The sequence below is a fragment of the Fistularia commersonii genome, chromosome 28, assembly GCF_037954325.1.
Source record: "Fistularia commersonii isolate RoL2024-O1a breed Wild chromosome 28, RoL_Fcom_v1.0, whole genome shotgun sequence".
Lineage (NCBI taxonomy): Eukaryota > Metazoa > Chordata > Actinopteri > Syngnathiformes > Fistulariidae > Fistularia > Fistularia commersonii.
Window position 1 is genome coordinate 12,159,564 of NC_141311.1, and position 24,104 is coordinate 12,183,667.

The following is a 24,104-nucleotide window of genomic DNA, read 5'->3' on the forward strand; positions in this document are numbered from 1 at the left end:
TTAGTGGCTATGCCCCGCAGGAGGCATGTGACTTTGAAAAGAAGGAGATCTGGAATGAGCCAGATGAAGTGATGCAGAATATCCCCAGAAATGAGAGCGTGGTTATTGGTGCAAACTTCAATGGGCATGTTGGTGCAGGCAATAGAAGGGATGAAGAAGTGATGGGCAGGTTTGGTGTACAGGATAGGAACATTTTCCGGAAAAGACAGGAACATCAGGTAACTTATAAGAGCGGAGGTAGGAGCACGCAGGTAGACTATATTTTGTATAGACGAGGTAACCTGAAAGAGATCAGTGACTGCAAAGTTGTGGTTGAGAGTGTAGCTAGACAGCATAGGATGGTGGTTTGTTATATAACTCTGGTGACAAGGAAGAGGACAAGGCAGAGCAGAGGACAAAGCGGTGGAAGTTGAAAAGTTGTATGGTTTTTAGGGAGGCATTGCAAAAGGCTCTGGGTGGTCAAGGGAGAGCTTCCAAATGATTGGACAACTAAAGGTAATGTGATCAGGGAGACATGTAGACGAGTACTTGGTGTATCATCTCGAAGGAAAGTAGATAGAGCCTTATGGTGGAATGAGGAAGTGCGGGAGTGTAAACAGAGAAAGCGGTTAACAAAGAAGAATCGGGACACTGAGAGGACTGAAGAGATGTGACAGGGGTGCAAGGAGATACAGCGTAAGGTAAAGATAGAGGTAGCAAAGGCAAAACAAAGGACATGCGATGACTTGTATGCTCGTTTGGACAGTAAGGATTGTGTTATGGGAAAGAGTAGTAGAAACTAGACTGAGCGTAAACTAGACAGCATTTGTAAACAGCAGTATGTCTTCATGCTTGGAAAGAGTACTACATATGCAGTATTTGCTTTGAGAATGCTAATAGAGAAGTAAATAGACGGTCAGAGGGAGCTGCATTGCACTTTTGTAGACCTAGAAAAAACATACAACAGGGTACCGAGAGAGGAACTCTGGTTTTGTATGAAGAAGTCTGGAGTGGCAGAAAAGTATGTACACTGGCACAGGACATGTATGCTAACTGTGAGACAGTGGCACGGTGTGCTGTAGGGGTAATAGAGAAGTTCAGGGTGGAGGTTGGACTCCATCAGGGATCAGCTCTGAGCCCCCTCTTGTGTGCACTGGTGATGGACCGGCTGACAGATGATGTTAGACAGGAATCTCCATGGACCATGATGTTTGCAGATGACATTGTGATCTGTAGTGAGAGCAGAGAACAGTTTGAGGAAAATCTAGAGAGGTGCTGGTATGCTCTGGAAAGGAGAGGAATGAAGGTTAGTCGCAGCAAGACAGAATATATGTGTGTGAATAAGAGGAACCTGGGTGGAACAGTGAGGCTACAGGGAGTGGAGATCAAGAAGTTGGGGGATTTCAGGTCAACAGTCCAGAGCAGCAGAGAGTGAGGAAAAAAGGTGAGGAGACAAGTTCAGGGTGGTGAAAAGTGTCAGGGGTACAATGCGATAGAAGACTATCAGCCAGAACGAAAGGAAAGGTGTACAAGACAGTGGTGAGACCAGCAATGCTGTATGGATGAGCAACGGTTACTGTCGCAGGGATGAATATACTGATTTTCTCTTTGGGAGTGACGAGGATGGATAGGATCAGGAATGAGTCTATCAGAGGAACAGCACATGTTAGATGTTTTGGAGAAACAGTCAAAGAGGCCCGACTGAGATGGTTCGGTCATATAAAGAGGAGGGATAGCGAATAAATTGGTAGACGGATGCTGGAATTGGAGCTGCCAGGCAAGAGATCAAGAGGAAGACCAAAGAGAAGATTTATGGATGTAGTGAGGGAGGATATGAAGGTAGTTGATGTGAGAGAGGAAGATACAGAGAATAGAGTAAGATGTAGACGGTTGATTCGCTGTGGTGACCCCTGAAGGTAAAAGCCAAAAGGAGAAGAAGATTTTGTTTTCCATGATCACTTTAACCTTTACTCTTCCAACTACTTAGCTTTCAAAATCTGCAGCATCTAAATATTGTGTCTACATCTTTCAAATATGGAACAGCTCTCATAATCAAGATGTTTGTTTTTGGGAGACATTCAGACAAAAAAGACACCACCTGCAGTTTTAGCCAGGGACTCCACCACCCTGCTTGAGGCATGTGAGCATATGCCACACTTTCCCATTTGTCTTGGCACACTCGGACACATTTCTCCACTTCCTTAATTCTCCTCTTGTGTGACTGCCAAATGTAGCATTTCCTTCACTAGGCTAAAGTAACTGGGTCACTAGAGCTGTGAGTAGTTAGATTATAACTAAATATATTCTGCTTTATGGGGACAGAAGGATGCAGACTGAGGTGGAAATTGATAATTGGTAGTAATCTTCCCATGAGGGTTAAGTTCAAAGATGAAACTACAGAATGATGTCCAATCTTATTGTGTCCTGCAATGACTATATATGCTACTCTAAGTCTGAGTCTGATCCTGATAAACAAGCAGATAAGAGATCACATAATGTGAAAATTGGTTCAAATGTCAAATTTCAAATTAGGATGTTGAAAGACGGGGCGCGTCTGAAAACAAAGTTTCTGCACCATGACTAAATAAAGCAGCAAAGTCTAAACCAGATTATTAAATTTCAAGGAGCAATTTGTAATTGGAAAAAAAAATGTAAAAGGAAAAAAAAATGCAACACATTGATCTCATTTAAGGTTGATTTACAGTAAATTAATCTGTAATAGCGGGCAGGAAGGATGTTCTTTATTCTGTCACAAATTGCCTGCAACCTGTGTGTATGGAGACCATATGACCTTGGGCACCTTTAGAACCAACTTATTGATTATTTTAGTATGCAATACATCCCATGTGAGTGCAAGGGGCAACAAATCAGGCTGGTGTCGAGACTCAAGAAAAATAAAGTTTTATAGTAGATTGCTGTTCAGTTGTTCTTCTTTATGTTTTTGGGTCAAAATATTGTCCTTTGGTTTATTATAGTTCAAAATGGATCAAGTCCATCTTCTTGTAATGCTGTGTGTCAAGAGTAAAGCCTCCTTTTAGCTTGTTGAATAAGACATGTCACAAAATGTCATGCAATACAGTGCCTTGCAGTTTAATACAATAATCGCTTCAAGAGTCAATACTAATATTTATTAGTGTTGATTCGGAAATAATGATACATTTGTGGGCACAGTCTTGATTTTTTTAACAAAAACCAAGTTTACACTGTGTTTACAATTATTAGGCAAGTGATATTTTGACCATATCATCATTTTATCCATAATTTCCAAATCCAGGCTGTATAAACTTGAATGCATATTGGATTTAATGCATATCAGGTGATGTGTATTTGTGTAACAAGGGACGGTGTTACCTAAGGAGATCAACACCCTGTATCAGCGGTCAGGAACCTATGGCTCGCAAGCCATATACGGCTCTTCCGGTGACGGCATATGGCTCCAAGACAATTTTGAGTGGAAAAAAAACACAGTTTGGAACTGATTTTAAAATACTTGTGGTATTTCTTCACAATACTGTCATTTCAAAGTAAACAGAAATTAGATTTTAAGATCACCCATTGGTCGGGTCGGGAACCAATGGCTTCCGAACATGTCCGGGTCATTGTAAAGGTGAAGAAATCAATTTCATCAGATAGCTAACTAGTTTATCCTTGTGATGGAAAAGATGGCAAAAAAAAAAAAAAGACAATGATTTCCATGCATACCAGGCTGCGTGGACAAAGGAATTTGCATTTGGATCTGCCTTATGTCTAATATGCAACAATAAAATTGCATCGATGAAATAAAGCGGCACTTCGAACAAATCCATGCAGTACCAGAGATCGCATTAAAAGTAAGACATATTTAATCTATTATACGTTAAAAATACTATATGGCTCTTAATGAAACATATTCAGAAATATTTGGCTTTTATGGCTCTACCAGTCAAAAAGGTTCCTGACCGATGCCCTATATCAAGGTGTGCATAATTATTAGGCAGATTCTTCTCCTCAGGAAAAATGGGCCAAAAAAAGAGAACTAACTGACTCTGAAAAGTCAAAAATTGTAAAAAGTCTTTCAGAGGGATGCAGCACTCTTGAAATATTTAAGATATTGAGGTATGATCATAGGTCCATCAAACATTTTGATGTTGCATTTTGCAAATAGTCAACAGGGTCGCAAGAAACGTGTCAAGAAGAAAATACACAAATCAACTGCCGAAAACTGAGAAGAATCAAACATGAATCTACCAGGAACCCATTATCCTCCAGTGTTGCCATATTCCACAACTGCAACCGACATGGAGTGTCAAAAAGTACAAGGTGTTCAGTTCTTAGAGACGTGGCCGAGGGAAGAAAGGCTGAAACCCGACCTCCTCTGAACAAGACAATTAAGGTGAAATGCCTAGAAATATCTGAAGACAGATTTTTCAAGGGTTTTGTGGACTGATGAGATGAGAGTAACTCTTGACAGGCCAGATGGATGGACACTTTCTTCAAGCAGTGGTACGGGAAAAAGTCTGGGCTGATGATAACATATTAAAACATCTTTGAAACACATTTCAATTGTTATATACATGCAGAAAATGGCACATCTGTATATTTCATGTTTCTGCTGTAGCGTTGCCAAAGAGAGGCATACTTCACCAATCTCAATGTTAAAAACCAAACATGGAGCATTGCAATGTGGTGATATGTCAATTTCCAAGGTTCAGAACTCTGATTTATAAATATAAGACATTCTTAGAAGGTGTTATAATTTCCTTTCTTATGCTATAAAACCTGTTATTTCCCCTTTTCGATTAGGTGGTGCAGAGCTTGAAATAGAGTAAGACATGTTCAATGGAGAGATCAGGGGCTAGTGAGAAAAGACACTCCAGACTTCCAGGCAAGAATCAGCTTGCTCCAGCTGCCAGAGTAATACCGTGTTGGCAGTTATCCATGGTGCTGAAATCAAGCTGAATCTGTTTGGATGGGGAATAGAAGAAACTGGCAGTGGTACTGAGTTACTGACGCTGCTAAAATAATGGCACATCTCACAATAAAACCGAGCATCAGGTGTATGTATTTACGGTGTGTCATTTATGCAAACTGTTGAGACGAACATGGATAAGACGGTGTTGAGAAATATATTTGAACATGACTAATGCATGTTTGGATTTTTGTGTAGAGAAACTACATCTGAGAATATAAGATCTAATAGGGAGCAGCGGGTATTGCTACATTCATAATGTAACATAGAAGTGTTCTGTGGGTATCATACATGCTTGAGCTTGTCAATTTCAAGGCTTTTTCTTCTTCTCACAGACGCCTCACTTTCTCTTCATTTTCCCTTTTTCCACGTCTGTTTTTTTCCCCTGGTTATCTAACACAGGGGAGGGATATAAAAACAGACACAGACACGGCAGCTCACCTCAATTATTCTTTGACCTATAGCTGAAATGCTGAAACAAGTCAAAAATATTCTTCATCAATATTTTGCCGAGAGATGAACTGTCTTTGAGACAACCCACTCCATACAAATGCTAAGAATCAATGAGAATTACAGCCCACAGGTACAGAATTCCAGGACAGGCATTTTTTAGGCCCTGGAGTCCAGAAATTGCTTAGCTTTATTCTGGTCCTTCTCATAGTGATCCAGTGCATGCATATATAGACTGGCTCTTCCACAGCCAGCCTTACACTTCATCCCTGGTGAGAGATAAGTATTGTTTGTATAGGGAGCATATTTCATGCTCCGCTTCCCGCACCTGTTCCATGACCTGCAAAGTCCGTGGGCTAGAATTGCTGTCAAATGCCTTCACTCAGATCTTGGTGGAATGACTAAGGAAGCTTTGTCTCGAGATCTGACAGCAAGGCTTCAAAATGACCTCGGGAAGAGAGTGTGTCTGTGTGTGTGTGTGTGTGTGTGCCCGTGCATGCAAGTGCGTGCGAGTGTGAGAAGGAGAAAGACCGTTAATTGCATTGTCCTCTTATGCCTGTAGACTTGTGGGTGTGTTTAAGTGTTATATAAAAGTGGCACTGTTATATTAATCAAATGTATAAAAAAAAGTTAAATATTCCCTAAAAAGAAACCTGGCCCAGGCTTGGAGGGCAGCCTATGCCCGCCTTCCCCTCGCCTTCATCAAGTTTCCTGGTTTCTGTGTGTGATAACCAATAACTGAGTTATTGTTCCCAAATAAGATAAGATTTTTATGTATAGATGGAGTTATTAATATATATGAATACAACATCTTTCAATATGCAATGCTGTTTCCTTCTCTTGAGCTTATGACATTGTGTTATGTTAAAATTCAACATTTACATATTCATTTGGAAAACTAGAGTCAAAGAGAAAAATAAACTTCAGCCAAGTTGACATTTTACGGTAAGGGAAAGCAAGAAACTCAAAGTTATAAATAAATAAATAAAAACTGACAACTGTAAAAACAGCTCCCAACACCAGGGAAGCGCTGCAAAATAAGAGAGAGGGAAAAAAAACGCCAAAACCAAAAGCTCAAATAAGCGTGCCATGATGAAGAAAATGCCACAGAATGTGCAAAAGGTGGCGATAATAACATGTAAGCTGGCAGCTTGTGGAAGGGTGGAATATAGAGGGGGGGTATAAAGATAGTCCACAATATGTATATTTCTCGGATGTCGCAAAAGCACCAACGCTCAGCATCCGAAATTGAAATCGTTGCATGCAGAAAACGAGAAAACATCCTTGGTGTCGGTACAAGACAAGAAGAAAAAGAGAGAAAGAGGAAGAAAAGGAGGATACAAAAAAAAGGTGTTTTTAGAAAACGGCAGCGGAAAATGTACTCACCGAATGGGAGTAAAAGGTTTTCAATTAAAAAGAAATTAGGCGGATAACGCTGGTGATGTGCAGGCTTATTTGCGCCGAAGCTCCGCGTCCCGTTGGCGCTCTCGATCGTTGCCGGTGACTGAGTCACATGACTCGGGATCGGTCAGTTTGTGAATCAGCCTGAGCTTCACACCGAGGTGTTCAGGGAACTACTGGAAACAACAATTCTAATAAAAGTCCGACTATGCACATCTCTCTCAGCTCCATTTATTTTTATTTACTCTATTTTTATTATTCCTAAAAAAATGTCTATTCAGATATATAATCTAGGTATTTTTTATCATCACTATTATTTTAATTTCAATTTTTGGTTCTCAAAATGGGACCTGCCCCAACGGTTAATATACACTGCTCAAAAAATAAAGGGAACACTTAAAAAACACATCCTAGATCTAAATGAATGAAATATTCTTATGAAATACTTTGCTCTTTACGCAGTTGAATGTGCTGACAACAAAATCACACAAAAATGATCAATGGAAATCAATTGTATCAACCCATGGAGGTCTGGATAAGAATCACACTCAAAATTAAAGTGTAAAAACAAACTCCAGGCTGATCCAACTTTGATGTAATGTCCTTAAAACAAGTCAAAATGAATCTGTGTTGCCTCCTGAGTGGACACTATGATTTCACAGAAGTGTAATTGACTTGGAGTTACATTGTGTTGTTCAAGTGTTCCCTTTATTTTTTTGAGCAGTATATATTGCTCCTGAAAATACGTAAGAATCCGTGAGTTTGCGACGACATGATTAGTTGCAGGTTGTTCCGTGAATTGTAATAAAATGATCAAGCCGACATGACCACGTGTCTCACTAACGCAAGATGAGAATGTTACATTTTTTAATTAAATTCTTTAATTTGCAATGTGTTGTAACAGGTGAAGACAAACTTCTTGCTGCGTCACTCTGTTTTTGACTTGTTGAATGGCAGGTAATTTGGGTTGGTGTCGAAGATCCCACAAAACTGCTAAAAGGAAGTGACATAAACCATCAGGGTGATGAAATCCAGCAGCCATAGTCAGACCCTCAGAAATTCAGATGAATAAATCAATATGTTGCCATTATTACTTTCTTGATTTTTATCAAAATGTCATTTGTGTGTGTTCACTTTTTTTTTCTAATAATCAACTTTCTATATTGAAAGTGAGGGCTTTTTTGTTTAGATATTAATTGATAAGGAACAGGAAAAGCACATTATATTGGGTAAAATAATTTGTTTTCATAAAAAGGGGTGTTGTTTTTATAGTACATGTGGGCAGACAACTACATCATCAGCCATTCAGTTGTCTTTGAGATCATAACGTACCTTATATTCAGTTTAACGATACCGACACCTGGTTTTGCCAATATTCATATTCCTCTGCAGCATGACCACTCATTTCCTTTTTTGGTGATTTTTGGTGATGGGTGGCAAGTAACCACCGTTTCCCCTTGGCTATGTAATATTAAACTTATCCTGGACAAAATGCAACAATTGAATTTGTAAGAAGTGAGTTGCTAGTTTTTTGGCTGTTGTTGTTTCATGGCTTATCTTTCTTTAGGGTTCCCTCCAAGAAAATGTCTCTATCACTGGTGAATCATTAATCACTTAAGTATAAATTAGCCATTATCATTGAAATGCCCTCCCTTGCAAAAAAAGAACATACACACAAATGCTCACACACAGAATCATAGAAACACAGGACGAGATGTAAAACTGTCCATTTGTAGATGGTATTGCACTTATATGAGGTATGTAAAGAGAAACTCTCAGAAAAGGTATACATTTTGGGACACATCATCAGTAGTGTATCTTTGATTCATAGGGTGTTTTGGCCATTTAACACTATACATCCTCCACAAATGTGGACAGCTACAGGTTGATCAGGGCTGAGCTTGTGTCTGAGTGGGTCAGCTCTGTGACCCCAGCAAGGGGCCTTCTGTTGTGTCCATATCCTCTGGCTGCTTCTTTCAGTCGCTTCATAGATGGATCTGACTGTCTGCCGAAGTGCCTGTCCTTGAATATCAAGGTCTTTGAGCAGCGGCTGATGATGGAGGAAACCACAAATCCTCTACACCCCATCTCAGCAGAACAGACTTTTGCATCCCATCCTCGCTGTTGAGTTTCCATTGCCAGCTCAGTGTATCGCAGTTTCTTGCGCTCATTGGCCTCTTTAACCATGTTCTCCCAGGGAACAGTAAGTTCTATGATGTACACAGACTTCAGTGATTGGGACCTAAGTACCAAATCTGGCCATGGGGTAGTATGTGCAACTTTGGGGGAAAAAATAGTTGCTGGCCAATGTCAACCAACATTTTCCAATCTCATGCCATGGCTGACTATCCAGGCTTGAGTATGGTGGAAGGATGGTTAGACTTTTTCTGACCCTCTCAGATGAATGAGGCTGCCATGGTGGAATTGGTCACTCTCAATGGGTAAGGACTTAACTACGCTACTCTTGTTCTCCAGTACTGCTCCCTCCAGCTGAGCTTTCTTCTCTCAAGACCTTGCCATTTCATTCTTTGGCCCTGCTTAGGAAGAGAAATTGCCTTTGCAGTTCTATTAGCCACCTCCTCGCAACAGACCTCCTCGACCACCCTTTTCCTCCTTTCTGCTATGGAAGCCTTGTGCAAAATCGGTTTACTTGCTGACAGACTGAAGCCTCCTCTTCCCAAATGGACATGCCCCATGATGTCAGTGTGCCTTAAGGCCGAGACAGCAATCTGCACTGCATTGGATGTTGTCCACTTCCGTCCGGTTGCCAGAGGTGGTGCAGTAGTGCTGACCGTCCAATCATTGGAGTCCTTTAGGGTCATTTGGAGCCTCACTTTAGAGCACTTTAACTCTTCAGTGAGGTTTAGGAAGAGCAGCTCAAGGACTCCTTTGCCATAGAGGCTGATGTACATAGAGGCATACATACATGCACAAACACAAATGTAACTATGATCAAAACTTTTTCTAATGTAAATGTTTCAGGTATTATTCAGGTGGTGTGATTTTTTTTTTATTTTATTGAAAACTGAAAAAGTGTTAAATTGTTTAATCGTGTCAATCCAGTTCTATCTGTTCTATCAATTTAAAGTGTCATCATCACCTTGTATTCATCATAAGCGTACATTACCGTTACTACCTTGGTTTCTCTTTCCCCCATAGTCTTGTGCTTTCTTGTGTATTCCCTCATTTGCGCTGTCCCTTTGTGCCGGTATTTCTGCCTCTAGCGCAAGAGAATCCAGATCCAAGAGTGTGGGCAAACCACTATCCTCATGATGCTAGTAATCACCCACTGCTTCAACTGTCATCATTAGTCTTGTAAGTGGTTCTGTTTATTATAATTAGTCTTATCATTGGCAATATTACCATTACTATCTTTAACAATCACCCACTACTTTATCGCCTTTCATTATATCTGTATTGGCCTCATGAAAATTGTATTTTCTAGTAAGACATTCATTATACTCTGCTCCCTTACCCTCTTTCTTTCTTTCCCCTTCTGTCACCCCAATTGGTTGAGGCAGACAGCCACCTAAAATGAGTCAGGTTTTGTTCAGGATTTCCAACTGTAATGAGGGAGTTTTCCCTTGCCTTTCTCCCCATGTGCTTGTTTATGTGGGTTCTGTTGGTTCTCTGTGAACAAACACGCAGTCGAGACCTGCTCCAGAAAAGTGCCCGGAGGCAACTTTTTTTGTGATTTGGCATGACTGGAATAAAATTGAATTTAATTGAATCAAATGAGTGGAACAAAACCACACAACAATTCAAATTACATATCTAATTTAATTTTAGGTAAGAGAAAGGATGAGCTAAATGTTTGTGAAGTCAAGTAAAAGCAAAGTAATGAAGAGTAAAGACAAATATTTACAATAACCGTTTTTTAAAAATGTATTCTTAAATCTTTTCTCTTTAACATACTTTTGGCTTGGATTTAGGCAATAGCAGATTATATTTGACTGAGTAACTTAAGTGGTCACACCAGCGATGCTGTATGGCCTAGAAAATTGTTACAATGATGAAAAGACAGGAAGCAGAACTAGAGGATGATGTTGAGGTTCTCTTCTAGAGAAGATGTTGAGGTTCTCTTTGGGAGTGACCAGGAAGGATAGGATCAGGAATGAGTCTATCAGAGGAACAGCAAATGTTAGATGTTTTGGAGAGAAGGTCAGAGAAGCCAGACTGAGATAGTTCGGTCATGTACAACAGAGGGATAGAGAATATATTGGTAGACGGATGCTGGAATTGGAGCTGCCAGGCAAGAGGTCTCGAGGAAGACCAAAGAGAAGATTTATGGATGTAGTGAGGGAGGATATGAAGGTAGTTGGTTTGAGAGGAGGATACAGAGAACAAGGTTAGATGGAGACAGTTGGTTCGCTGTGGCGACCCCTGAAGGTAAAAGCTCAAAGAAGAAGAAGAAGATTTGACTGAGTAACTTACAAGAGCAGAAGTAGTCACATATAGGTAGACTACATCTTGTACAGACGAGGTAATTAGTGACTGCCAAGTAGTGGTAAGTGAGAGTGTAGCCAGACAGCACAGAATGGTGGTTTGCAGGATGACTGGTGACAAAAAAAAGATCAAGAGAACAAATAAAAAGCAGAGGACAAAGTGGTGGAAGCTGAAAAGGGAGGAGTTGGGAACAGCTCTGGGTGGTCAGGGAGAGCTTCCAGATGACCTGACAACTACAGCTACTGTGATCAGGGAGACAGGTAGGAGAGTACTTGATGTGGCAATGTGGTGTGTCTGGAAGGAAAGTAGACTTGGTGGTGAAATGAGGAAGTGCAGAAGTATATACAAAGAAAGCGGTTAGCAAAGAAGAAGTGGGATACTGAGAGGACTGAAGAGAACAAACAGGAGTAGAGGGAGATACAGCGTAAGGTAAAGATAGAGGTAGCAAAGGCAAAAAAAAGGGCGCACATGACTTGTATGCTTGGTTGGACAGTAAAGGAGAGAATGATTTATACAGATTGGCAAAAACGGAGCGATAGAGATGGTAAGAGTGTACAGCAGGTCCGGCTGATTAAGTTACATCTGAGTGGCACCGACTGGAGTAAGGGATCGTCACTGGATGCACCATTTAAGTGATACTCGCCCTGGCCATGAACATGCTGGTCAAAGCTGCCGAGCCTAAATGCAGAGGCCCCAAAACCAAGTCTGGTATCCATCAGCCCCCCAATAGTGCATACATAAATGATCTCACAGTAACAACAGGTCAGTCCCTGGATGTAGATGGCTTGAATGTACTTCAAGACAGAAAAATCCAGGTATCTGGTCATGGAGAGAGGAAAGGCGATTCAACTGATTCCACTTCTCTTTAGGACAAGGGTCCTAAAGGCCTGCGGGGCAAATCAGGCCAACAAACGGATTAAATCCGGCTCACAAAGCTCAAACATACCACGTTCACGAAGTGAACAATAGGTGCATTAACAGTAGTCAATATGTCATGATTTTACCAGATTTTCCTCCATGCGGCCCCTGAGCTAAAATGAGTTTGACGCCTGTGCTCTGGGAGGTAAACGCATTCCATCAATCACAGAGAAACCCCTGTGAATGCCCTGGAAAACCTTTGATTGCTCCCTAAAGTTATGTCACTTCTATCAGAACAACCAAAGAACATTCTACTGAATCTTCTCCCTTTAATAATTATGCAAAGGATAAAAGTTGAGCTTTGAAGAGCCATGGGGACCAATGCTTCTTTCTCTTCTTGCCTTTGGAGTAATCATTACTCAGTGATCTTTCATAGCCCAACACTGATGTCAACACAATTCAAGTGATATGATTTATTGTTTGACTTCAAAAGGAATCTACATATAGATTAAACATTGCATGACATCCGTCTAGTTTATATATACCCAAGCAGGAGGAAAACCGTAGAAATTACAGATTTTTTTGCATCGCTTTACATGCTTTATTCATGCACACCTGTTGCCACAGTGAATCAACCTTCTCCATCTAACCCTATTCTCTGTATCCTCCTCTCTCACTTCATCCATAAATCTCCTCTTCGGTCTTCCTCTAGCCCTCCTGCCTGGCAGCTCCAATTTCAACATCTGTCTACCAATATATTCACTACCCCTCCTCTGTAGATAACCAAACCATCTCAGTCTGGCTTCACTGACCTTCTCTCCAAACATCTAACATGTGCTGTTCCACTGATGGACTCATTCCTGATCTTATCCAGCCTCATCACTCCCAAACAGAACCTTAGCGTCTTCATCTCTGCGACCTCTAGCTCTGTCTACTGTCTTTTTGTCATTGTCACTATTTCTAGGCCATACATCATCGCTGGTGTCACCACTGTCTTGTACACCTTTCCTTTCATTCTGGCTGACAGTCGTCTCTCGCACAGCACCCCCAACACTTTGCTCCACCCATTCCAACCTGCTTAAACACGTTTCTTTACCTCTTTTCCACACTCCTCGTTGCTCTGGACTGTTGACCAAAGTACTTGAAATCCTCCAACTATCCCCACTCCCTGTAGCTTCACCGTTCCATCCGAGTTCCTCTCATTCACACACATACTGTATATTCTGTCTCACTGCAACTAACCTTCACTCCTCTTCTTTGACTCAGCCTGTTCCCTGCTCTCACTACAGATCACAATGCCTCACCCTTCCACCCAGCTTCCTCTCACTCACACACATATATTGTGTTGCTGCGACTAACTTTCATTCCTCTCCCTCTGACCATCTATTTACTTCTCTATCAGCATTTTCAAAGCAAATATTGCATCCGTAGTACTCTACTCTAGGCATGAAGGCATACTGCTGCTCACAAATGCTGACTTCTGCTCTCAGCCTAGTTTCCAATACACTTTGCCATAACTTCATTGTATGGCTCATCAACTTCATCCCTCTAGTTACGACAATTCTGCATATCCCCCTTATTCTTAACAATCGGCACCATCACACTTCAACACATTCTTCAGGCATATTCTCACTCTCTAAAATCCTGTTGAATAATATAGCCAGAAAATCTTCCACTGCCTCACCAAGACACTTCCATACAGACACAGGTATATCATCAGGACCAACTGCCTTTCCACTCTTCATCCACTTCAATGCCATCCTCATTTCACTTAACCAATCTCTGCTACTTTGTGGTCTACGATAGTCACCTCTTCTGCCCTTCCCTCTCTCTTTCATTTTCCTCATTCATCAGCTCTCCAAAGTATTCGTTCCATCTACCCATTAGTCTTCTAGCATATAGCTATGGAGGTATGGAAGTGTTTATGACCCAGACACTTCCATACCTCCATAGATATATCATCAGGATCAACCTCATCCTCTTCAGTGCGTTCCTCACTTCAACTTTCCTAATCTCCGCTACTTTGTAGTTTTCAATACTCACCTCTTCTACCCTTTCCTCTTTTTCATTCTCCCCATTCATCAACAGGAATTAGCAGGAAAGCTAATCTAATGAATATAATTTTGGAGTTTTGGAGACTGTAGGTGAAAGCTGAGAGCTGTTTAAAAGTGAGCCAGCTGAGCATTGTCCTGATACAAATGCTGCCAGCATAATTCAAGGTCCTCCGTGAAAAAAACAGCCCTTTAATGACATCTAAATTGCAGTAATATGGAAAATTTCGATTGCTTGATTATCTCACTTTTTTTATTTGTTCTTTTTATTCTCATACCCCATTCCTCAAGTGTGTGTGAGAGTTTGTGTGTGTGTGTGTGTGTGTGTGTGTGTGTGTGTGTGTGTGTGTGTGTGTGAATTTCTTTTTTTCGAAAACAGTGAATGTTGAGGACGAGTTATTATGTGCCTGTCTACCTTTTTCCTGGTGAAGCATTTTCCCTGGTAATACTTAACTATTGGTTGAAACATGTCAGTGCAGATTATGTATTTGTCTGAACACCTGCCAGCATGGACACGGCTTATGGAGCAAGACCTATTTATGTTTTTTATGATGACATTACCCAAGATCTGCCATGTTCCTCTATGAAAGTGAAACCCTTGAAGTTCTGCAGGTTTGCTTTTCCCTGAGATGCTCTCTCTTACAGTCCTCATGCTGTGCAAAGCCAGAATCAACAACGAATTTATGCTACATTTTTGACCTAAAACCAAATGTTATTCTGACTTTCTGTCCATATTGTAATTTGGACAAATAGTGATCATGATAGATCCATGTCGGTGGAATGCTTGCTATACTGTTAATCTTTTATGTGGGTGTTTACTAAGTACATATTGTGTTACAATTCAGCTTGGCAACCCTTGTAAGTAATCCAGATAGTTTAACATCTGTTTTGCCTGCCATTCAGCTTATGTCTAACTTGCCTGACTACATCATTATTTAACTGTTTGTTTGTGGGAGGTTTTAAGGCGTCAGTTTATGGTATTGGCTCTAAAGTTAGCCCTGACACCTACTTGGTGGGTTTTTATCCATCTATTCATTAAACTCTTCAGTACAACAACCCATATATTGCAAGTTTCAATGTTAAGTAACAGTCCAAGCTCAGCAGTGCGCCTCTGGATTTTTTTTTTTTCTTTCTGTGAACATACCATAAAAATCTTTTTTCCACCTTTTCCATCACATGGGTTATCATCAAATGTTTCGCACTGGATTAAAGGTTGTTAAGCTCCTTCATAAAATTACTCATTGGTCTAAGGGACATTCAACAGAAAACCGATTGAAGTACTCTTTGCAGGGGACTCAGTTCCATTAATGGTTATTTCAGCCATAATATTACTGTTTACTCTTGCTAGTATTGACAGAGAGGTAAACCTTTGTATCCGTGCTGAACAGGTTACATGAAACCAGATTACCGGTATGTAACTTGGACAAAAAATCCAATGGGGTCTCTCTTTTGACATGTGTGTACCCTAAACGATACTCTTTACACCTCATTTCAAAGTATCAAAGTGTCATAGAACACTAGGGGAAAAAAAAAGCAATGGATTTGGTTTACTGTAAAATTTGATATTGCAGATTGTCACAAAGAGTGCTTTCATTCATACTGAGATGCTATCAGCCACTCCATGGCTAAGGTGCCCTCAAGAGGCTGGCTGCAGGACCAATTAAGAAAATTATAAATATAGGTCAGCTATTCCAAGATCACAGATATGTCTATATATCACAAAATGTTTAAGAGGCCTTCCATGGGCCAACTGGTGAAAGATGTGTCTGATTTTTAGAGATCCTACTTGCAATTAGAGAGGGCAAAGCAGGAGAATGATATAGAACCAGGAATTATAGCAGCACACATAAAAGCATAACAGCTGTTTGTAGCAGACAAAACAGAAGAAGAAGGCTGTGGAAGGATGCCTTGAGGCAGCCCAGCACTCAGTAGCAAGTAGTAAAATGCACCCTGGGAATTGGTACACTGAAAGGCATAATTGAGTGGCCAGGATAATGTACAGAAACATCTGTGTCAAGTCTAGATGTGAAGATAAAGTTGCTTGAGAATGACTGATGTTCGATCCTGTGAGATTTCAGACCAACACATAGCAGTTGGCAAAACAACCACTATCTTGGTGATTGACGGGGAACTGGGGAGAACGACTGTTGTGACAGCCCTGATGAAAGATGACATGTAAAATCATGAAAAGTCAGAGAAATCCGATGGACAGGGAAGAGAGTTAAATTACCTCTTCACACCCCCACACACACAAATCATAAATGCAGGAATGTTTCATTCTTGATAACTGTGGTACCTGGGATGACACATACACAGACACAGTAATACAATATATAATTTGCAAATCAAACAAGGTCAAAGAGGAAATAAACACAAAAAATAAACCCAAAAACTGTTACACACACAATATGAAGAAATTGTCCAAAGAAATTCTTGATATTGCCATGTTTTATATGGCAATAAAGGATCAATGTAAATTTATTTTATCATTATCATTGATCATATAATCACTGTGACTGACTGGTGACCAGTCCAGGGTGTATCCCCCTTCGGACGATGACAGCTGGGATAGGCGACAGTATTCACAAGATAAGCGGCAGAAGATGGATGGATAGATGATCATATGATTCATTATAAAGCAAAATTACCATCTACACTTAAACCACGGCAGGGCCGATATGTAGTGAATAACTGTGACATCACCCAAACATGAAGTTCAAACTGCACTTGTGCATAGTGTATATGTATTCATATAAGCATGTTGTCTTAATAGATCAATGTCGGTTTATCTGCTGTGAATTGTAAATATGGAGCTACTGACTTGCCTGCTATGCAAACTCTATCATATATTACAGAAGTCCCTGGAATATTAGTCTAATAGTCAAATTAAGGTCTTACTGCACAATAAGTACAAGCTACTCCAAAAATGTCTGATCAATGCCGTCGCCTCTGGAGTCAAATGGGTGTTTGTTCTTTTGGGCCCCAGGCAAGCTGACCCCTTTGTATCCCAACTACTATTCGGCCTTAACTAACTCTCCACCATGTAAGAACTAATGGGCACTCAGTGTTATTTTTGTCTGCACTCTCCTTGTCTTTCTCAAGTGTTTAAAGTTCACTAAGGGACATAATGTGCTCTGATTTGGAGTAATTAAACATGATGCAAGAATGTGCTCATAAGAGTGCTCTCAGACTCCTGATTAATTCAACTGATGAAGAAGTTTGACGCTCAGACCTGTTTCCCTTTTTTTTCCTCAGTTTAAACTCAACGAGTGATTACTGGTCTTCCCGTGGAGATTTGATAAGCCTAGAACTGGTCAAAACACACCTCTCTGTTCACTCGAAAAGACTTTTCCAAAATGTTCAGTCGTTTTAATTACTTTGCATTCAAAAATATGCTCATCTCACATTGGCCGAATAAAAATGAAGTGTTAGGTGAAACATTAGATAATAATGATAATAATAATAATAATAATAATAGTAATAATAATAATAATGATAATAAAGGTGCATTGTTGGCATCTTTGCATCTTCACCCTATCACTGCATTCATTTATCTCTCAACTCATGTCAGACCATTTAGGTTCATTATCCAGTGGCAGGCTATGATGAGCCCAGTTGGAGTTGAATGTGCTTATTCATTGTGTGTGACAAGTGAGTCCCTGCCCTGCAGTCCATTGCTTAAATTATTGAGCAGGATGTGTTGGGCTAACCTGACGGTGACCTCCACCAGTGGCACAAGGTGAGAAGAAGACAGACTACAGCTGAATCTCTTTTCCTTCCGGCCACATCAAAGAGGGAATGATTTTCAGGCATTAGTGAGATCATATTAATCACTCGTAAAGCACAAGATGTGCACCGTAATAGGCTGAGGAGGAAAAACAGGATGATTTGCAAATGTATTAATTTCATGAATGCACATGCAAATTCTTGTTGCTGTAGCTGACTATGAAATAGTAAACAAGCCAATCAGTTCTGTACGTGTGTGTGTCTGTACGTGTCAGTTTGTGTCTAGGTGTAAGCGTTCAAGCAATCAATCATCAGGCAGGTAATTTCTAGTCCACTCAACACGAAAAAAGTCTCAGCTTTGTCTATTTCCAGTCAGTCTGTGCTTATACAAGTATAAAAAACAAGTTTAAAAAGGCACCAACATAAAAATGGAGTAGGAAAACAAGCAAAAAAAAAAAAAAAAAAAAAAAAATCATATGGGAACATGAACAGAAATCTGGGCTTATTCTCTAAATGAGCTCTGAGGACTAGTCTTTGCATGTAGGGTTAGCTCAGCAATATCGGCAGTCCTCCTGATGGGATTAATGCTTTTCTGCTAAGAAGTTGTTGCTGCTCAAGATGAAAAAGTAGCGAGAGCCTTCACTCTTTGCTGTTTCTTAAATCTCAAAATGTCAATCACGAAACCCAACCGAAGAGGTTTACACTGAATATTACAAACTGTTCCCTTATTATTACAGAGTATTCCTCAGTTGATATTTTACATATTTTCACATTTCATTCAATTCATTTGTTGCATCAACCATCAGTTAATATAAGAATAAGAATAAGAATAAGAACAACTTTATTAATCCCGAAGGAAATTGCTGTGCCAGAGTTACAGAAAATATAACAGTAATAAATAATAAAAGAAAAGGCAGAATTAGAAATAAAAATAAACTATAAACTATTAAGTGTCTCAGTGAAACTATAAAGTGTCTTAGTAAACAGTGATAAAACTATAAGTGTCTTCATAACAAGTGAGGTAAGGAGTATGATAGAAGGGAAGATTGTAGTGTAGCTGTTATGAGATGAGATGAAATATTGCACAGTGTAGCTGTTATGAGATGAAATATTGCACAGTTTCTGAATATTGCACAGTGAAATTAAATATTGCACAGTTTTTGTTTTTTTTATACATGTTTTTTGTTTATTTATAATATATGCAAATCTATGTGTGAAACTTCTAAAGCAAAGCTGCCACAGAAAAGTTGTTTCTTTCAGTCGCTGTTGATTCTTTACCCCCACATATCTTTGACAAGATGAGCACTGGTGTTTCTTGACTTTCAAAAGATACCACAGCTGACAATCTTCAGTCCAAGCAGTGGAACAGGGTACCATCTCAATTTATGGATGTGTACTGTGTAACTATTCTCCCTAGCCCATTTCTTTATTTGATTAATTGATTGATTAAAATACCAGTATTACAACTTAAAGCAGGAAAATGGACACTTGGAAACAGAACTAAGAACATTCATCCATCCATCTTCCGCTTATCTTAAGTCAGGTCACAGGGCAGCACCCGGAGCAAGGAGGCCCAGACTTCCTCTCTCCAGCCACATATCCAGCTCTTCTTGGGAGATCCCAAAGCGTTCCCAAGCCAGCCTAGAGACAGTCTCTCCAGCATGTCCTGGGTGTTCCTCGAGGCCCCTCCCAGACCGACATGCCCGGAATACCTCCCCCAGGAGGTATCCTGACCAGATACCCGAGCCACCTGATCTGACTCGATGCGGAGGAGCAGCGACTCTGGTCTGAGCTCCCACTGGTTGACTGAAGTCATCACCCTGTCTCTAAGAGAGAGTTCGGCCACCCTGTGGGGAAATCTCATTTCGGCCCCTTGTATCCCCAATCTTGATCTTTTGGTCACTACCCACAGCTTGTGACCATAGGTGAGGGTTGGAATGTAGATAAACCGGTAAATTGACTTCTGGCTCAGCCTCCTCTTTGCCAAGAGTGTCTGCAGGACATGGTCAAATGCCCTCTCGAGCCACAAAAGACATGTTGGCTGGTTGGGCAAACTCCCATGTCCCCTCAAGGACCCAGCCGAGGGAAAAGAGTGTTCTATGACCAGGACGAAAACCACACTGCTCCTCCTGGATCCGAGGTTCAACGACCCCGCGGACCCTCCTCTCCACCACTGCTGAATAGACCTTATCAGGGAGGCTGAGGAGTGTGATCCCCGGTAAGTTGGAGCACACCATCCAATCCCCCTTTTAAGAAAGGGGAATCACCAACCCAGTCTGCCAGTCCAGCAGCCCTGCCCCTGATGTCCAAGCAATGCAGAAGCATGTCAGCCAGGACAGCCCTACAAAATTCAGAGCTTTGAGGAACCCAGGGTGGTCTGCTCCAGAGTCTCCTGGCTCTGCTTCCACATTTGAAGTCATTTCGATGGGATTGAGGAGGGCTCATAGATATTTCCTCCACTGATCTACAACGTCTCCCACCGTACACCATTTTGATGGAGCACTGCTTCCTCCTCTGGTTGGTGGACCAGAATCTCCTTGAAGCCCACCCGAAGTCATTTTCCATGGCCTCCCTGAGCTCCACCCATTCTCGAGTGTTTACATCGGCGACCGCCGAAGCTTCATACTGCTTGGCCTGCTTGTCAGCTGCATCTGGAGCCCCACAAGCCAGAAAGGCCCAATAGCACTCCTTCAGTTTGATGGCATCCCTGATCCGTAGGGTCCACCAGCAGGTTCGAGGGTTGCTGCCCCAATTGGCACGAGCTGTCTTAGGCCTGCAGCTCCAGTCTGCCACTTCAGCAATGGAAGCATGGAACATGGCCCAGTCTGACTCAATGTCCCCTGCCTCTCTTAGGACGTGGTTGTAGTTCTGCTGGAGGAGGGAGTTGAAACGCCTTCTGACAGGAGACTTTGCCAGGTGTTCCCATTTGACCCTCACATTAAGTGGGTCTGCCAGGTATCTGACCGGCATCCTCCCCTACCATCGGAGCCCGCTCAACACCAGTTGCTGATCAGTTGACAGCTCTGCCCTTCTCTTCACCAGGGGTCCTGTGTCCGGGGAGGGGAAAATTGGGTCCAAATTCTTGAGTCATCATGGGTGGTCTTCTGAGCCACACTTTGTCTGGTCCCTCACCTGGGACCTGTTTGCTTTGGGTGACCCCTCCAGGGGCATAAAGCTCCCAACAACATTGCTCCCTGGATCACTGGGACGTGCAAACCCCTCCACCACGATAAGGTGGTAACTCAAGGAGGGGAGAACTAAGAATGTTTTCAGTATACTCCACCTCTCAAAATTGGTTCTGAATGACACAGACACCCTTCCATTTAAAAACGAAGGCCAGCTGGCACCTTCATTGATGACAGCTGTAAGGCAAATTTTCAGCCTGTTAAACTTCATGCACATTTGCTGTTGACATCTGCCCAGCATCTGTTTCAGTACAACCGCCTTCAAGCAACCGACTGACCTACCCAGAGTATCAGACAAATGAAATTAAAAGCACATAAAGTATAAGGTACAAATACTACTGCAGTGACAATGCCAGGCTCTGAATTAATTCAATGATTTGCATTGCTGTATAATCATGGTATATTGAATCCCCCCCCCCACACACACACATAAAATTAATTCTGAGACCCCCCCCACACACACACACACACATTCCAATCTCTGCCCTCCCATCCCCATTTATCTCCACCCCCACAAATAGAGTCATCAAGTACCTGCCATAACAACTCTTTCATGGACTCACTCATTCACTTAAATGAAAAATTCTCTGTAAAACTGTTGATGCAACTGCACTTTCATAATGCTATCACTTTTTTTGCAACTGCACCTTCGCACCCCTGTAACTTTAAAAATCAAACCCTATAATATCTACCTTAGCATAACTTGTCGTTGTTCTCTGTGACAAATTATTTATGATTATTTGTACCTTTACACCATGGATCTTAGAGTAACGCTATTTCAATACTCTGTATGTGTGACCATATGGCAGTATTGATAATAAAGTTGGTTTTTGACTTGACTTTTGGTTCAACAGAATATCCAAAAAATGCACAAGTTCTTTGTTTAGAAACAGAAGCAATGGTTTTCTTTTTACTATATTGTCACCTTAAAATGCTCTTAAGGATGCAAAGTTTAGGTCACACTTATTTAACAGTAAAGATATTTTTTATGTTTAAGATATTTGTGCTTCGTTTTTTAAATACATTTTTGGAAATTCTATATTGCACACACATTTCAACAGTGACAACAAAAAGGAGGATGTCTTATTTCATAGGGAATTTGCAAAAGAACATTATTTTGTTCTTGTGCATTTATGAGTGTACTGGAACATGACCTCACTCACTTGGGTTTTAAAATAAAATTAAAGTATTTTTAAGTTCAATTAAAATGGCTATTGTTGAGCAGCAAGTGATTCTTATGATTCTTATGATTCCTTGTTAAATATCAAATACTATAGATTTATTTTGGCAGATAATTGTTGAAATCTGTCAGGCAATATATATTGACCAAATAATTAATTTAGCCATTGTGATCACTTTGAATGAGTGAATAAATTTTTTTGAGACACTGCTTCTCTCAGTTGTTGGTTTGTATGTCAACAGTTTGTATGTCAACAGCTCTAGTCATCTGTCGTCTGGACTACTGTAACTCCCTCCTTGCTGGTGCCCCGGCAGAGACAATCAGGCCTCTGGAGCTTATTCAGAAAGCGGCAGCCCGCCTGATGTTCAACCATCCCAAATTCTCCCATACAACTCCCCTTCTTATGTTCCTACACTGGCTCCCGGTAGCCACTCGCATCAAATTCAAGACCCTGGTGCTTGCCTACCAGACGATGGTCAAGCCACCTCTCGGCGACTGTCCACCCCATCAATCAGAGCCCCTGGCTGCCGATCGAAGTGGTCTTCGCTCTTCTCGGTCTTGGCTCCTCAGTGGTGGAAGGAACCCACGAAAAAGGTCAGAACAGCAGGGTTACTCCCCATCTTTCGCCGTGAGCTGAAAACATACCTCTTCTCCAAGCACTACCCCACTAATCGCACTTAGCCTTCATATAGTGGATATTTATTGGTCCATCAAGGGCAACTTTACACAGGAGGGTGAACTCAGTAGGGGGCTCCCAGACATAGTCAGAGACGATGGCCGAGACCGCTTCGATTGGCAGCCAGGGGCTCTGAGTGATGGGGTGGACAGTCACCCAGAGGTGGCAGATCGGAAGGGATGGTAGGGACATGTGGCTTGACCATAACCTGGAGATTAGACGGGGCTGTCCCATTCCCTGCCTGGTAGGCAAGCACCAGGGTCTTGTGCTTGATGCGGGCGGCTACCTGGAGCCAGTGTAGGACATAAGAAGGGGTGTTGTGTGGGAGACTTTGGGACGGTTGAACACCAGGCGGGCTGCCGCTTTCTGAATAAGCTCCAGAGGGCTGATGGCCACTGCTGGGGCACTGGCAAGGAGGGAGTTGCAGTAGTCCAGACAAGAGATGACTAGAGCCTGGATGAGTATCTGCGCTGTATCCTCCTTGAGGAATCTGCGGATCTTCCTGATGTTGTAGACGAGGAATCTGCAGGAAAGTGCGACTGCTGCAGTTGGTGTCCAGGACCACACCCAGGTTTCTCGCAGTTGGGGTTGGCCTTACCACAGTGTTGTCGATGATGATGGTCAGATCTCTGTGCGAACAACCTTTCCCCGGGAAAAAAGAGCGTCTCAGTCTTGTCTAGGTTGAGCTTCGGCAGGTTAGTTGCCATCCAATCTGAGATGTCGGAAAAGCAAGCTGCAACTTGGGTTTCCACCTGTGTGTCTGATGGAGGGGAGGACAGGACCAGCGGTGTGTCATTGGCATAGCAGTGGTAAGAGAAGAGTTGATCAATATCACAGACCTGAATCATGAGAAATGTAGTTTTGTTTGACTGTTTTTTGTGATTGCATTGATATGACCATAACAACTACTTTGATAGATGATGTAAACTGACCATCATGTTTCAAAAGAGCAACACTTGTACTGTATACAGATGGAAAAGCGTTCATTGCAACAGTGCCCTTTGTCTTCTTTGGGAAATGAACTAATTGTCAAATTTCAAGTAAGTTCACCTCCAGCATATAGCCTCCTGTTCATAGATACAAGACATTTAACTATTTTTTTGGGACAATAACTCAAACTTCTTTCATGGTTTGGCTGGTCCTGCTACTTTACTCAGGTGCGACTTATATTGAAATATCAATGGTAATTTCACATGTTCGTTAT

At 41.4% G+C, this 24,104-nt stretch overlaps 1 protein-coding gene across 3 annotated transcripts in view; it reads right to left on the minus strand.

Annotated features, from left to right (window-relative positions):
* The window catches only part of LOC147217635 (RNA-binding Raly-like protein), a 49,946-nt gene extending 43,072 nt beyond the window's left edge, over window positions 1-6,874 (minus strand). For all 3 annotated transcript variants that reach the window (XM_086176123.1, XM_086176122.1, XM_086176121.1), the window contains exon 1: window positions 6,764-6,874. The gene's annotated coding sequence lies outside the window, so the exon portion shown is untranslated. The remainder of the gene's footprint in view (window positions 1-6,763) is intronic.
* Between the last annotated feature and the right edge of the window lie 17,230 nt (window positions 6,875-24,104).